The sequence below is a fragment of the Nothobranchius furzeri genome, chromosome 9 (assembly GCF_043380555.1).
Source record: "Nothobranchius furzeri strain GRZ-AD chromosome 9, NfurGRZ-RIMD1, whole genome shotgun sequence".
In the NCBI taxonomy this organism is placed as follows: domain Eukaryota; kingdom Metazoa; phylum Chordata; class Actinopteri; order Cyprinodontiformes; family Nothobranchiidae; genus Nothobranchius; species Nothobranchius furzeri.
This window is the reverse complement of record NC_091749.1, coordinates 67,764,475-67,778,833: the sequence shown is the minus strand read 5'-3', so window position 1 is coordinate 67,778,833 and position 14,359 is coordinate 67,764,475. Positions and strand designations below refer to the sequence as shown.

General features: G+C 41.5%; 1 pseudogene; it reads left to right on the top strand.

Annotated features, from left to right (window-relative positions):
* Positions 1 to 8,203: 8,203 nt before the first annotated feature.
* Positions 8,204 to 9,793, top strand: LOC107381559 (E3 ubiquitin-protein ligase TRIM39-like; annotated as a pseudogene).
* The last annotated feature ends 4,566 nt before the right edge of the window (positions 9,794 to 14,359 follow it).

Genomic DNA, 14,359 nt, shown 5'->3' with positions numbered 1-14,359 from the left:
ATAAGTATAAATGTATATATAAGTATATATATATATATATATATATATATATATATATATATATATATATATATATATATAAGTATATATATATATATAAGTATATATATATATATACATACAGTTGTGGTCAGAAGTTTACATACACTTGTAAAAAATATAATATAATGGCTCTACTGAGTGTCCCGTTATTTCTAAAACTCTGATTTTTCTCTGATAGAGTGATTGGAACAGATACTTCTTTGTCACAAAAAACATTCATGAAGTTCGGTTCTTTAATGTCTTTATTATATATATATATATATATATATATATATATATATATATATATAGATATATATATATATATATATAGATAGATAGATAGATATAGATATATATATATATTTGGAACTTTTTATTTTTGAATTAGAACAACAACATTTACATGGAGATGCATTTGAGTTTCTACTTCCCTTCTCCAGGGCAGTGTTTCCCTGAACAAAGTTCGAATTTCCTTGTGGCCATAAGATCTATCCAACTTAACCAAGTCACCAATCAGTACATATAGTTCTGACAAGCTTTCTCTGTATTCATCGTATCTGCTCTCTTCTACATTCTACATTTTACTTTGATCTAGCTAAATAACTCACCCAAAAGACAAAAAAACATAAATAAAAAAAATAAAAATTAATAATAATAATTTTCACACGAGAGTACTATCTTTCTAACATTTGTTTTATTGGTTCCCAAATTTTTTCTAATTTCCCTAGTCCCAGTCATAGTCTTGCATTAATTTGTTCCATTTTGTAGACCTGTCTAACTCTGTCTCTCCACTGTGCCACCCTTGGTGGTTCTGTGTCCAGCCATAAAACTGTAATACACTTCTTGGCAGTCATAAGCAGAATTCTGATTACGTATGTCTCCATTATGTGTGTATGATTTTTGGTACAGCATTCCCAGTACAAACCATTTTAACTTAAATTGTAATTTCACCTTCCAGGTTCTTTCAATTTCTCCCTAACACCTTCCCAGAATGGTATGAATTTAGGGCAGTCCAAAAATATATGTGAAAAGTCTCCCACTAGCCCGCATTTTCTCCAACATAAATTTGAAACATTACTATTTAGACATGATAAGTGGAGTTTTAAAGCATGCATCTTCACCTTCCATTCAAATTCCCTCCAAGACGGACTATTAGTAGTTTATGGCCTGCTTCAAGTGTTTCCTCCCATTCCTCATCTGTTATCATTATGTTCACTTCCAGTTCCCATTTTTCTTTAATATCTATAATCTTAACAATCAAATCCTGTTGTAAAGCTTTATATATTTTGAAATCAGTCCTTTTTGACATGTCCTTTCTGTTTAACATAATCACTTCCTCCATATTAAGTTTATCCTTGCTTGAAACTTTGCCTTATTTTGAAATAACTACTCTGTCTGTCTGTCCTAAATAACATATTAAGCATGAAATTACGAATTATTGTGAAATTACACGCACAGGAAGTGCTTTTATTTTGTAGCATTTGCTCAGTCAGCTCTCGAAGCTTCTCAGCAGACCAAGAAGAAGAGCAAGGGTTGGAGGAGCATTAACCTTCGGTGGTCGCGCTTTTGTTCTGCATCTGCACTTGACAGTCACTGGTTCTGCACCACTGAGTTAAATGTAAGTAGCCGCCGTAAAAGTTGCTTAAATGTTTTAAATGTTTTTAAGACGGACATGGTGAGTAATGTTGGCCACGTAGCAAGCTAATATGCTAAGTCATTGCATGAGTTAGCTGTGTGTGACTAAAGTCCGTTTATTTAATGAAATGAGCAGCGCTATATCATTATTAAAGGTTAGTATTACTTTAGATAATTTTTATTAGACTTCTAGAGACTTATTCCCTCCATTTTTGTCCCCTCCATCATAATTTTTTAAATGTGACGTTCTGAGAAAAAAATGAAAGCGGGAGTTCAGCGCCACCAAGTCAAACTTAAACGTCCACTTATTAAAAGTAAATGAGCAGTGGTCTCTTGTACAGCGATGACAAAATCAGTCTGTGTTATAAACTATTTCCCCGTAGCACCCGTGCCATAGCTTTGCAAGCAGCCTGCTTTTTTTTAACCGTAGAAGAGGATTGTGACCGCAAAAGATGAAGCGGTGCTGTATCCCGATGCTATGTTCCCTCCTTCCCTCCATTTTTGTCCCCTCCATAGTTTTTTTAAATAGTGCTCAGTTGCACATATCTTGAACCGCAGAACGCTGTTTCTATTAATTTCACAGTATTTTAGTGTTGTAATTTTGTCCTTACTGTACACTGTTACTCCAGATTCTTAAATGTTATGTTTTTAGCTTTGTGTGGATAAGTCAAATTACACTTGAATCTCCTCACACACACACACACACACACACACACACACACACACACACACACACACAATTTAGATGATTAATGACTTAGCTTGAGCTTCATATATATAGTGGAGGACTGCCTAAATTTTTCAGACTAACACAGATCTACCTTGTGATTCACAATGTTTTCTGTACTGATTATGCTTCCTGGTGTAGATGTGTAAATGTAGAGCATCTGCATTCCTATGAGCTGTCAGCCACACCGGGAAGCCTGTCTATGAATCTGCAGTCAGACTTCAATGATCCAACCCCACTCTCTGCACACAAGATTGATGGCATGCTGCTGTTGACCCCCAAGAGGTTTATACAAGTGAGACCACTGGTGAGTAATTCTCACAATCTGCATTTTTGATGACACATCCTAAATAACATGACTATATATGTATGTATGTATATATGTATACAGATTTGTCTTTTAAAACTGGTGAATATACAATTTACAGGTAATGCCTTTATGCTATGAGTATTAGAGCCACTGATGGAAAAAAATATAGAATTCTGAGAAAATAAGTCATAAATCTGAGTTTAATCTCAGAGTTCTGACTGGTACCTAAAACAAAAAAAGGGGGAAATTGGGGAAGATTATGAGGGGGGATCAGAATTCTGACTTAAATCTTAAAATTCAGGCTTTTTTTTTTTTGTTTTGATTTTTTTTAACAAAAACAATTCCTAAATAGTTTTTTGTTTGTTTGGTTTTAGGTTTATGAAAAAAGTCAGAATTCTGACTTTAATCCCAGAATTTTGAAATTATCTGACTTTTTTTTCTCAATTCTTTTCTTTTTCTTCAGTGACTCTAATACTCTTAGGCAATAAGGCAGTATTAGGGCCACTGAAGGAAACAATTGAATACTGAGATAAATGTCAGAATTCTGACTTTATTAATTTTATTTATTTTCAGAATTTTTTCTTCAGTGGCCCTAATACCCCTCCGTATTATGTAATGTTAAACACTTCAAATTAACTTTTGAATTCAGCAGTTTATCATTGGATTTAGATGCAGATATCACTGTCTTGGAAAATTGGTCAGAGCAATTTGGCATTAAGTTTGATTAGTAAACTTTACAGTATTTACACTCTTAATCTTCTTAGGAATTACATGATGTCCACACAAGGCGTACCACTGTTCTCCATGCCCTTCCTGTCTATCTACGTGAGGAAACCTCTGGATTTTTGAGGACATGTGTGGTAAGTCCCAGTATTGTAAATTTGAACAAATCATTCTATTTATTTATGCATAAAGACAACGCACATGAACATTTTGGAAAAAGTGCCATTGTTTCAACTACAAACCTTTGGCAAGATGTTTAAGCCTGCCACACACGAGAGCAATCAGCTGAGCAAACGGCCTCGAAGGACTGTTTGCTCAGCAGATTGCTCGCTGTGTGCGCCTGATTTTCACCGAGTTTTCCGCCTCACGAGACGCTGAGGTGAATATCTGACCAGTTAGATATTTTCTGCCTCACAGGGGTAAAAACTCGCTGTGTGTGCACTACTGAGCTGCTGGCTGAGCTGAAATATTCTAGTGGCCAATCAAAGCACTTTCTCCGCTCACATGACCCCAAGATGTATTCAGATACAGCCCCTTACCCTGTCTGTGTGTCTGAAAAATAAACAAAATGGTACCTTGTGGATCGATGGGCCCACTGTTTCCATTACCCTTTCGGAAGGATTCTGGGTCTTCCAGGTGCATCTCTTGGAGTAAATTGGCATAAACTCCTTGCCTGGTCCATCTTTCCAGCTACTGTACCCATATTTTCCTAACCTTCAAATGCCGTGGCGGCGACGTTTCAACAAAAAAGGATAGGCATTTCCTCCGTTTCCAGCTCTGTCTCTGTGTTGTTTCTTTTCTGACATGCAGACGGGGCTGCCATCTTGGGGTCATGTGAGCGGAGAACGTGCTTTGGTTGGCCACTAGAATATTTCAGCTCAACCAGCAGCTCGGTAATGCGCACACGGCGAGTTTTTACCCCTGTGAGGCGGAAAATATCTTAACTGGTCAGATATTCACCTCAGCGTCTCGTGAGGCGGAAAACTCTGTGAAAATCAGGCGCACATGGCGAGGTATCTGCTGAGCAAGCAGTCATTCGAGACCGTTTGCTCAGCAGATGGCCCTCATGTGTGGCAGGCTTTAAGGCACTGAGAAAAATCAACAATCACTGCAAAGAATTCAAGCAGCTTTCATTAGCATAACACTGGCACACACTGAAGCCATCTCACTTTATTCGTAAATGAGAGCACAAAGCAACAGAATGAACAGGAGTAGGGCTGGGCGATATGGCCTAAAATCAATATCACCATATGTTGAAGATCTCACCTCGATAACGATAAGTAGACGATAACTACAGGAATGCGCAGCAACAATATTTGTCCACTAGATGGGGCTGTCTCGTGTATTACAATGACTAAAATTTTACATGACTCAAGGTGCTACAGCTTCTTAAAGGGACATAAATGTGGCCAACTTACACATCTTTTCATTTTTTTATTATCAAATTTATTGACATGGGAAAAATTATCTGGATGAGAGACAAGAACTTGGATAGCGATAAATCTTTGATATGTTGCCCAGCCCTAAACAGGAGTCTATCAGACTGCATTTATTGTTATTTACATGACAATCTACTGAAATAAAAATGTCCACAGTCAGAGTTTCAGTTCAGATGTGATTAGTGTATGATCTCCCTTTCATTTTTGTAAGGATGATACCAATGAGCTGGACCTCCGGGATGCAGCAGTTGTCCTCCTGACAACCATCACAGATGATGCCGAGAGTCCAGTTACGTACGACCCAGTGAGAATCTGTTATCCTAGAGGGTGATGTGATTGTCAACCTCTCCAGCCTTCCTGATGTCTTCCTGGTAATGTTCGGCCTCATCTATGCCTTACATCTAGATTATCCGAAGGGACTGACCAACACATTTGAGTTCACGCAGAAAATCTTACTTGGTCTTGATGAGTCTAAACTGTCACCCACGCTGCAGAGTCAAAAATGACCTGATGTTACATGTGTAACTCAAAATCTGAAAGAGTGGTGGATTCAGATGGCTCACTCTGTTAGAGCATTGTCCACATCCACAATGTAATTTACTATTTGTCTGCTCTTTAATTGTTGATGTTAAAGTAACACACCACCATTTGGGCAAATATGTTCATTTTCCACTTCTCCTTGAGTTAACCCTCCCTCTGTCCTAATGGGTAGGACCCCCGCGAGGAAAGTTGACCATTGAGCAGGGTTGATGGTTTATCCCTTGAGGTCCACGTGACAGGGGTGAGGTGGTGCTCACTCCTCACCCCTGTCACGTGGACCTCAAGGGATAAACCATCAACCCTGCTCAATGGTCAACTTTCCTCTCGGGGTCACCCATAAAGACAGTGGGAGGAACAGTTGAGTTTTACATTTTCTCTGTTCGTCCAGCCGTTCTGAGTCTGGCAACTCCATTTGTGGCTTTAGTTTAGCGTGAATAATTGAATCGGATTAGCCCATTCAACTAGTTTTATGCCAAATGACATAAAGTACTCACTGACTTACTTGATAGTGGTTAGTGTAATTCATATTTTGTTAATGTTGAATTGATGTGCATCCTGATGTTGCTTTAAACCACCTACTCAAAGAAAGACTACACACTGCTGTTGTCCAGTTTTCAAAAGTGTGCGTTTGTAATTGTTTTTCAAATTTTGTTTTATTTTCTGTTTGAGTTGGCTTAATCGGTAACTTTAATTTGATCATAATTTGAAAATATATTTAATATAAACTCCAAATATTTAAGTTTATTTATGGTCTGATATACTCAAATATCTGAGTTTATAAACTCAGAAAATATGAGGCAACTGATTGCCTTACATTTTTTGAGTTCTGCCTACTTATTCGGGTTTACAGTGTACGAACTGTAAAGATTTTGTGGTGTTCACCTAACAGTTCAAGTGTTCATTTTTTTGCTTTGTGTGTTCACAGGGCGTGCTCAGTTGAAGTTTCCATCTCTGCGCGTTCAAGATGTAAGAAAAATAACACGAAAGAAATGCAACAATGAAAACTTCAAAAAGGCATCAACAACCAAGCAAGTGGATCCATAAAATGGACTGATTTTTTTAAAGGCATTTTTAAAAAGTCTTTCAAAATGGACAGAATTAACGCGTCATGTTCAGAACAGTTTGCGTTCTCATCTTTGATTAATCCTGGTAAACAGGTCTGTTTTTGTTCTGTTCTAATTCTCTCTGTTTAATAAATTTAAACAAAATGACTTAGCTATTTTATTTACTTTTTTTCTCTGCATAAAGACGAAGTATCAGTAAATAGTGGAAAGTAAATGTATTGGTAGTAAGCAAATAGCAGATGTTAAATGTTACTTGCAGTATGTGTTTATAGAAAAAATAGAGATACTTAAATGTACTAAAAGAATATTACGTCAAGTTTACTGTAAAGTGTACTTTCAAAACTGTAAGTATACTCAATTATATAAGAAGTACACTACAAGTAAACATACATTATTACTTTAAGTATAATTTTAAGTATACATTCAAAGAGAAAAGTATACTCAATTATTTCAGAAGTACACTACAAGTAAACTTATAATGTTACTTAGTTTATTTTTAAGTATACTTTCAAGGGCAAAAGTTTACTCAATTTTATTAGAAGTAAACTTATACTGTTACTTTTAAGTATACTTTCAATGAGAAAAGTATACTCAACTATATCAGGAGTACACTACAAGTAAACTTATATTGTTACTTTTAAGTATACTTCCAAGGAGAAAAGTATACTTAATTATTTCAGAAGTACACTACAAGTAAACTTATAAGTATACTTTCAAGGAGAAAAGTATACTCAACTATATCAGGAGTACACTACAAGTAAACTTATATTGTTACTTTTAAGTATACTTTCAAGGAGAAAAGTATACTCAACTATATCAGGAGTACACTACAAGTAAACTTATATTGTTACTTTTAAGTATACTTCCAAGGAGAAAAGTATACTCATTTATATCAGAAGTACGCTACAAGTAAACTTATAAGTATACTTTCAAGGAGAAAAGTATACTCAATTATATCTGAAGTACACTCCAAGTACACTTGTGAGGTTACTTTAAGTATACTTTCAAAGAGAAAAGTATACTCAATTATATCAGAAGTACACTACAAATAAACTTAAATTATTACTTTGAAGTATACTTGTAGTATACTTCAAGTATACTTTTAGCGGCCCAATTTAGTCCCAAGGAGTATACTTCTAAGTAAACTTTAAGAACAAGTATGCAAATAAACTTCTGTACACTTAAGTATACTTGAAATTAAATACTTTAAGTATACTTCTTTTTCGTAAGGGTAAGCAACGTGTTCAACACCAAATAAACTGCGTGCAAACTCCAAGGTTCCCTAAAAGCTAGGTGGAACAACAGAAAATGTGTGTTTTAGCGTGCTTATGTGCTACAATAACTCAGAAATATCCTAGTACAGGACTTCACAGGAACTGACCTTCAGCGTGGACCGGACGAGCTTCACTGGTACAACAGATGTTTTCTCTCTCCTGAGGAGACACGGTAGTTCTGCATTAGCCTGCTAGCTAACAGCTGTTCGTTGTGGTGTCTGAATCCCTCCCTGCCTTCAGCTGGAGTTATCAGCAACGCCTGCACCACGTCTGAAACTCTAGCGTCACCTCTATGAACCCCCCCGAGTCTGTCTTTAAACAAGATTTCTGTCACGTTACGAGAAACTATCTCATTCATATGGTGTGTTGATCCTAATTTTTTTCCTTGCTGTGATTGCAATGTTTCTTACTGCATCAGTTCTAATCTGTAGTTTCTCCTCTCTGACTCTTGTTCTCAGAGTTCAGACATGTCTGCTGGCAGCAGCCCGACATCTGAGGATCCGTATCTGTGCTCCATCTGTCTGACTGTCTTCACTGATCCAGTCACCACACCATGTGGACACAACTTCTGCCTGACCTGCATCACCCTACACTGGGATGGTGGACATCCATACAAATGTCCTATGTGCAACGAGGATTTTACCACAAGACCTCAGCTCAGAGTCAACACCTTACTCAGAGGGATGGTTGATGAGTTCAAACACGAAGCTGAACAAAAAGCCAAGCTACAAGCTGCCAAACCAGGAGAAGTTCCCTGTGACATCTGCACTGGAACCAGAGTGAAGGCCCTGAAGTCCTGCCTGATGTGTCTGCTCTCCTACTGTGAGACTCACCTGGAGCCTCACCTTACAAAACGGGGTCTGACAAGACACCAGCTGGTGGATCCTGTGGAGAACCTGGAGGACAGGGTGTGTCAGACACACATTAAACCTCTGGAGCTGTTCTGTAGAACCGACCAGACGTGTGTCTGCTCACTCTGTCCTGATCTAGACCACAAGACCCATGAGTGTGTTCCTCTGATGGAAGAATGTGAAGGAAAGAAAGCAGAGCTGGAGAAGACAGAGGTTGAAGTTCAGCAGATGATCCAGAGCAGACGGCTGAAGATTGAGGAGATCAAAGAATCTGTGAAGATCAGCAAATATGATGCAGACAGACTGAAAGCAGCAGGTGTTTATGTCTTCACTCGTCTGAAGGAGTCTGTTGAGAGAGGCTTGAAGAAGCTCATAAAGGAGATTGAAGACAAACATAAAACTACAGAGAACAAGGCTGAAGACCTTATCAAAGATCTGGAACAGGAGATATCTGAGCTGATGAAGAGGAGCTCTGAGGTGAAGCAGCTCTCATCTTCCAAAGACCACATCCTTCTCCTCCAGGGCTTCAACTCCCTGAAAGTTTGTCCACTTACCAGGAACTGGACAAACGAAAGGGTTCATCTGCCATCATATGAAGAAGCAGTGCTAAACGCTGTGGAGCAGCTGAAGAAGAAACTCGAGAGGATGAAGAAGTAACAGCAGGAGGCGGAGCTGAAGTGGGTCCAGCATTTTGCAGTAGATGTGACTCTTGATTCAAATACAGCTCACCCTAACCTCGTCCTGTCTGCTGATGGGAAACAAGTCTATCATAGTGACGTGAGGAAGCGTCTTCCAAACAACCGGGAGAGGTTTTTGAAGTGTTTGTGTGTTATGGGGAAAGAGAGTTTCTCCTCAGGCAGGTTTTACTTTGAGGTTCAGGTCAAAGGAAAAACGGAGTGGAATGTAGGAGTGGCCAGAAGGTCCATCAACAGTAACGGAGCAGTCCTGGTTAAAGCTCATTATGACTTCTGGACTTTTGGTGTGGCAAGCGGAAGTCTTGCTCCTGATCTTGAGAAGGTGGGGGTGTTTGTGGATTATAAGAAGGGTGTGGTCTCCTTTTATGATGTAAAAGCTGCAGCTCTGCTGAAATCCATTTCTGGCTGCTTCTTTTCGGATCAACTCTACCCGCTGTTTTATACAGGACCGAATAGAAAGGGCACAAACTCTGCTCCTATGGTCATCTGTCCTGTTGTTCTGTCAGCATGATCATTTCGTTACTGATCATATGATCAGTATGATGTTCTGAAAGGTTATGATCTGTATTTTAGAGATACAGGATTGCCAAAACTTGTTTTTAGGCATTTCCACCATTTGTAATATATTTTTAAAATATCTGTTAAAATTGCGATATAATCAAACTTTGGTGACTTCTCAATTCCGTTTTTTTTCTTTCAATAATCAATCAGAAAATATGTTTCTGAGATGGGCTTTTATTTTTGAATAACATTGGCCCAAACCTTTACCGTAAAGCTGAGAACGCGTGCGCCTGGCAAAATCGAGTGAGGACACTTTACCGTGAATCGGCGAGTGGAGCCTGGCTTTACCGCAGTAGTGTGGAGACCCATCCAGTAAGACGTCGACGCTGTTACACCCTCGTCTTCATGTCGCGAAATGTCTATGAGCAGCGACTGATGCGGGGTCTATGGCAGCAACAATGTGATGGACAAACAAGTTTCTACGTCACTTTCCGTTGTCGGTACAGGATCTGCTCAGGTGCCAGCTTGGCTCGGGGTCCTTCGACTGCTGATGATGTCAAAGTAGTTGATTGGCTGAACATGAAGCTTACAGAAGTTACGTTATCACGTTACGTTGGTCCAGACAAATCTTTCTGTTGGAAAGACGGACAACTTTTACAAAGAAGTCCATCATTACCTTTTAAAATGGACTTATCACAGCCTTACCATCGCCTCTCAACATCCTGAGAGCAGAAAGGCCACCATTTGAAAGGCATCGAAACGTTACACAATTAATAGTAAGTATGATTGTGACCTATTGTTGATTTTTAGCGACTCTTTGAAAATACACTTTTAGCATAGAGCAGCATGTATATTAGGGCTGAACGATTAATTGCATGTGCAATTAAATTGCGATGTGACAAAAGGAGATTTTCTAATCGCAAAGTCTGCAATTTTACTGGCAGCGAGTGGTTACCGCAATGCTAATATACATGGAAAAACCCATAGGAATGCTAATGCTAATATCACTTATTACATTCTTACAAATTATGAATTAGAAACATGCCAAATTTTTACCGAAGAAGTGTATCCAAGAGGATGAATGTCTAAAAAGGAATTAAGTTATAAAGGTTACAAAAACACAAATGGCAAAATAAAAAAATTCATGTGTTTATTTCTTTTTGATCATACATTTGATTTTTACAAATATTCAATAGGATATAAACTTCTCAGTTGTAAATATAATAAAATTATATAAAGCCTGTTTTTGTTGTAGTTCCACTTCCTGCATTTCATCTCCGACTTGCTTGCTGAGAGGAGTCAGACCCCAGGATCCTCTGTTTTGAACCTTTGTTCTTATTTGTTACTTATTTATGCTTACTATAGTGTTTGTGTTTTTGCTTTAAATAAAATTTGAACTCTGAAAAAATTTACACTTTATTTTTTCAGTCATTGATTTTTTTAAATGCTTTTAATTGTATACAAATAAATTTGGAAATTTTGTTTGTTGTGGTGTCTGAATCCCTCCCTGCCTTCAGCTGGAGTTATCAGCAACAACTGTACCACATCTGAAACTCTAGCGCTATGAACCCCTGTCGCCAGGTTGGAAAGTCGGCCCTGTCCGATGGTGGCATTTGTGCTGGCGAGTGTATTCTGTGTTAGCTCGCTGGATGGCTGCCCGAGCACGGATCCAGGCGAGGCGGCAACGCCGAACCAGGGTCTGGGCAGCGGGGTCCTCAGTCTCAGGTTCCTGGTGGTGGAAGAGAGGGGGCTGGTATACGTAACATAGCTCGAACGGGGAGAGACCAGTGGCCGAGGAGACGTGGAGATTGTGGGACATCTCCGCCCACAAGAGGTATTTGGGCCAAGTGGTTGGTTGGTACGAGGCAAAGCAGCGGAGGTACCAACCAAGTTGCTTATTGGCACGCTCAGTCTGCCCATTGGTTTGTGGATGGTAACCAGAGGAGAGACTACTACTGGCACCAACCAGCCGACAGAAAGCTTTCCAGAATCTGGACATAAACTGGGGTCCCTGATCCGAGACTATGTCCTGGGGGAACCCATGGAGGCGCACCACTTGCTCCAGGAGGATTTCGGCCGTCTGCTTGGCTGTGGGCAGACCAGAAAGCGCCACCAGGTGGACCGCCTTCGAGAATCTGTCCACGATTGTTAGGATGGTCTCGAGCTGGTTGACAGGAGGTAACCCTGTGATGAAGTCTAGGCCGATGTGGGACCATGGTCGGTGTGGTATTGGGAGAGGTTGTAGAGCTCCAGTCGGGGGTTGGTTCGGGGTCTTGGAGCGGGCGCAAGTGGAGCAGGCGGCCACGTATTCCTTGACGTCTTTGGCCATAGAGGGCCACCATAGTGCAAGTGGCAGGAACTGAAGGGTTCGGGTCTCCCCTTGGTGTCCAGCCAGGCGGGATGCATTTCCCCAGGCCAGGGCTTCAGAGCGGCAGGTGGAAGGCACATAAAGCCGGTCGGAGGGCACATCGGCAGGTGCGGGATCGGTGGGCAAGGCAGCCCGGATGGCGTCCTCTACTGGCCAGTGGAGAGCTGTGATGAACTTCTGGGCTGGGAGAATAGGTGGCGGTTCCCAGACGGGTGCAGATTAGGTGTAACGGCGGGAGAGGGTGTCAGCCTTCAGATTCTTTGAACCAGGGCAGTAGGCCAGGTGGAAGTGGAATGGTTCAAAGATCAGTGCCCAGCGGGCCTGACGGGGATTGAGACGCAGGTCCATTTGAAGAGCGAGGTCGGCCGCCTCGTCCAGGGTCTCTGGGGTCTCCCTCCCCATCATCCCATCTCGGATACACGGGGAGAGCCCCTCCAGGTAGACTGCTTTCAGGGCATCATCCCCCCATCTCAGTTTGGCAGCCGTGGTTCGGAACCGGGACGTGTACTGGGCCACAGTCTGACTTTCTGGGGGTCCATTGAGAAACCCTGAGATGAGACGACGAACCCCAGGAAGGAAATGGTTTCCTGATGAAAAGCACATTTCTCTAACTTGCAGTAGAGCCGGTTCTCCAACAGCCGGGAAATGACTGCTCGGACGTGTGTGACATGTTCCTCTAGGGTTCGGGAATAAATCAATTTGTCATCGAGGTAAACGAAAATCCATCTGCCCAACATGTCCCTCAGGATGTCCGTGATAAGGCGTTGGAAAACGGTGGGGCTGTTGCACAAGCCAAAAGGCATCACTAGGTATTCCCAGTGGCCTGTCGGGGTGATAAAGTCGGTCTTCCACTCGTCGCCTTGCTTTATCCTGACTAGATTGTAAGCACTGCGCAGGTCCAACTTGGTGAAGATGGTGGACTGGGACACTACGTCCAGGGCGGTAGTCATTAAAGGCAAGGGTTGACGATCGTGGACCGTGATCTTATTTAAACCCTGATAGTCGATGCAGGGTCGAAGACCCCCTTCCTTCTTTTTCACGAAGAAGAAACCCGCGGCTCCTGGCGAGGTGGAAGGGTGGATGAACCCATGTTGAAGGGCGTCGGCGATATAGGCATCCATGGCCTGAGTCTCTGCTGGAGACAGAGAGTACAAGCGGCCCCGAGGGGGAACAGAACCGGGCAGGAGTTTTATCTCCAGGTCATAAGGGCGGTGAGGAGGCAAGACAGTGGTAGGGTTTTTTGAAAAAACCTGAGCCAGGTCATGATAATAGGAGGGGAACTGTGACTTGTCGACATCCTCAGGAACTGGGTGGCCAGGCTCTGAATCGGGTTGAGGAGGTCGATGAGAATGGCAGGCAGCACCCCAGGTAAGCACTCAGTCATCCTGTAAGGCCTTACTCGAGGTGATCTGAACCGGAGGGAGCGTTCGGATTGTAGCGTGTGTTTAAACCCAAGGGCGGAGTGACTGACGCCGGGCAGATTGACACGCATTTGCTCTAGGAGTCAAACCATACAAAGCTGGTGAGCACAGCGGCTCCAAACGGAAACAAACTGACTTACTTTGAGTCGGCAGGGTGAGTGGCTCGGGCTGATCTGGTCAGAACGGGCTGAGTGATCGGGTTGGGTCTGGTCAGAACTCGGAGCATAGTTCAGTTAGAACGATGACTGAGTGGTTTGGTGTTGAGCTGTACTTCCTTATGTAGACGTGACGTGGACCGGAAGGCTGGCGCTGGGAATGCTGGGTAGTGGAGTTCGGTTGGGCTGAGTGAGTGTGGGATCCTCCAGGGGAGGATGCCGAGGGTTGTGAAGGAGGCAGCATGACACTTTGATGACTTGATTATTATTATTCTGAGCTACTACAGCAATCAATTTCCCTCTGGGATTATTAAAGTATTTTTGAATTTGAATTGAATGGAATTGAATGTATTGATCCTAATTATTTTTTCTTCGCTGTGATTGCAATGTTTCTGTAGAACTGTTCTCACTGCATCTGTTCTAATCTGTAGTTTCTCCTCTCTGACTCTTGTTCTCAGAGTTCAGACAGTTCAGACATGTCTGCTGGCAGCAGCCCGACATCTGAGGATCCGTATCTGTGCTCCATCTGCCTGACTGTTTTCACTGATCCAGTCACCACACCATGTGGACACAACTTCTGCCTGACCTGCATCACCCTACACTGGGATGGTGGACATCCATACAAATGTCCT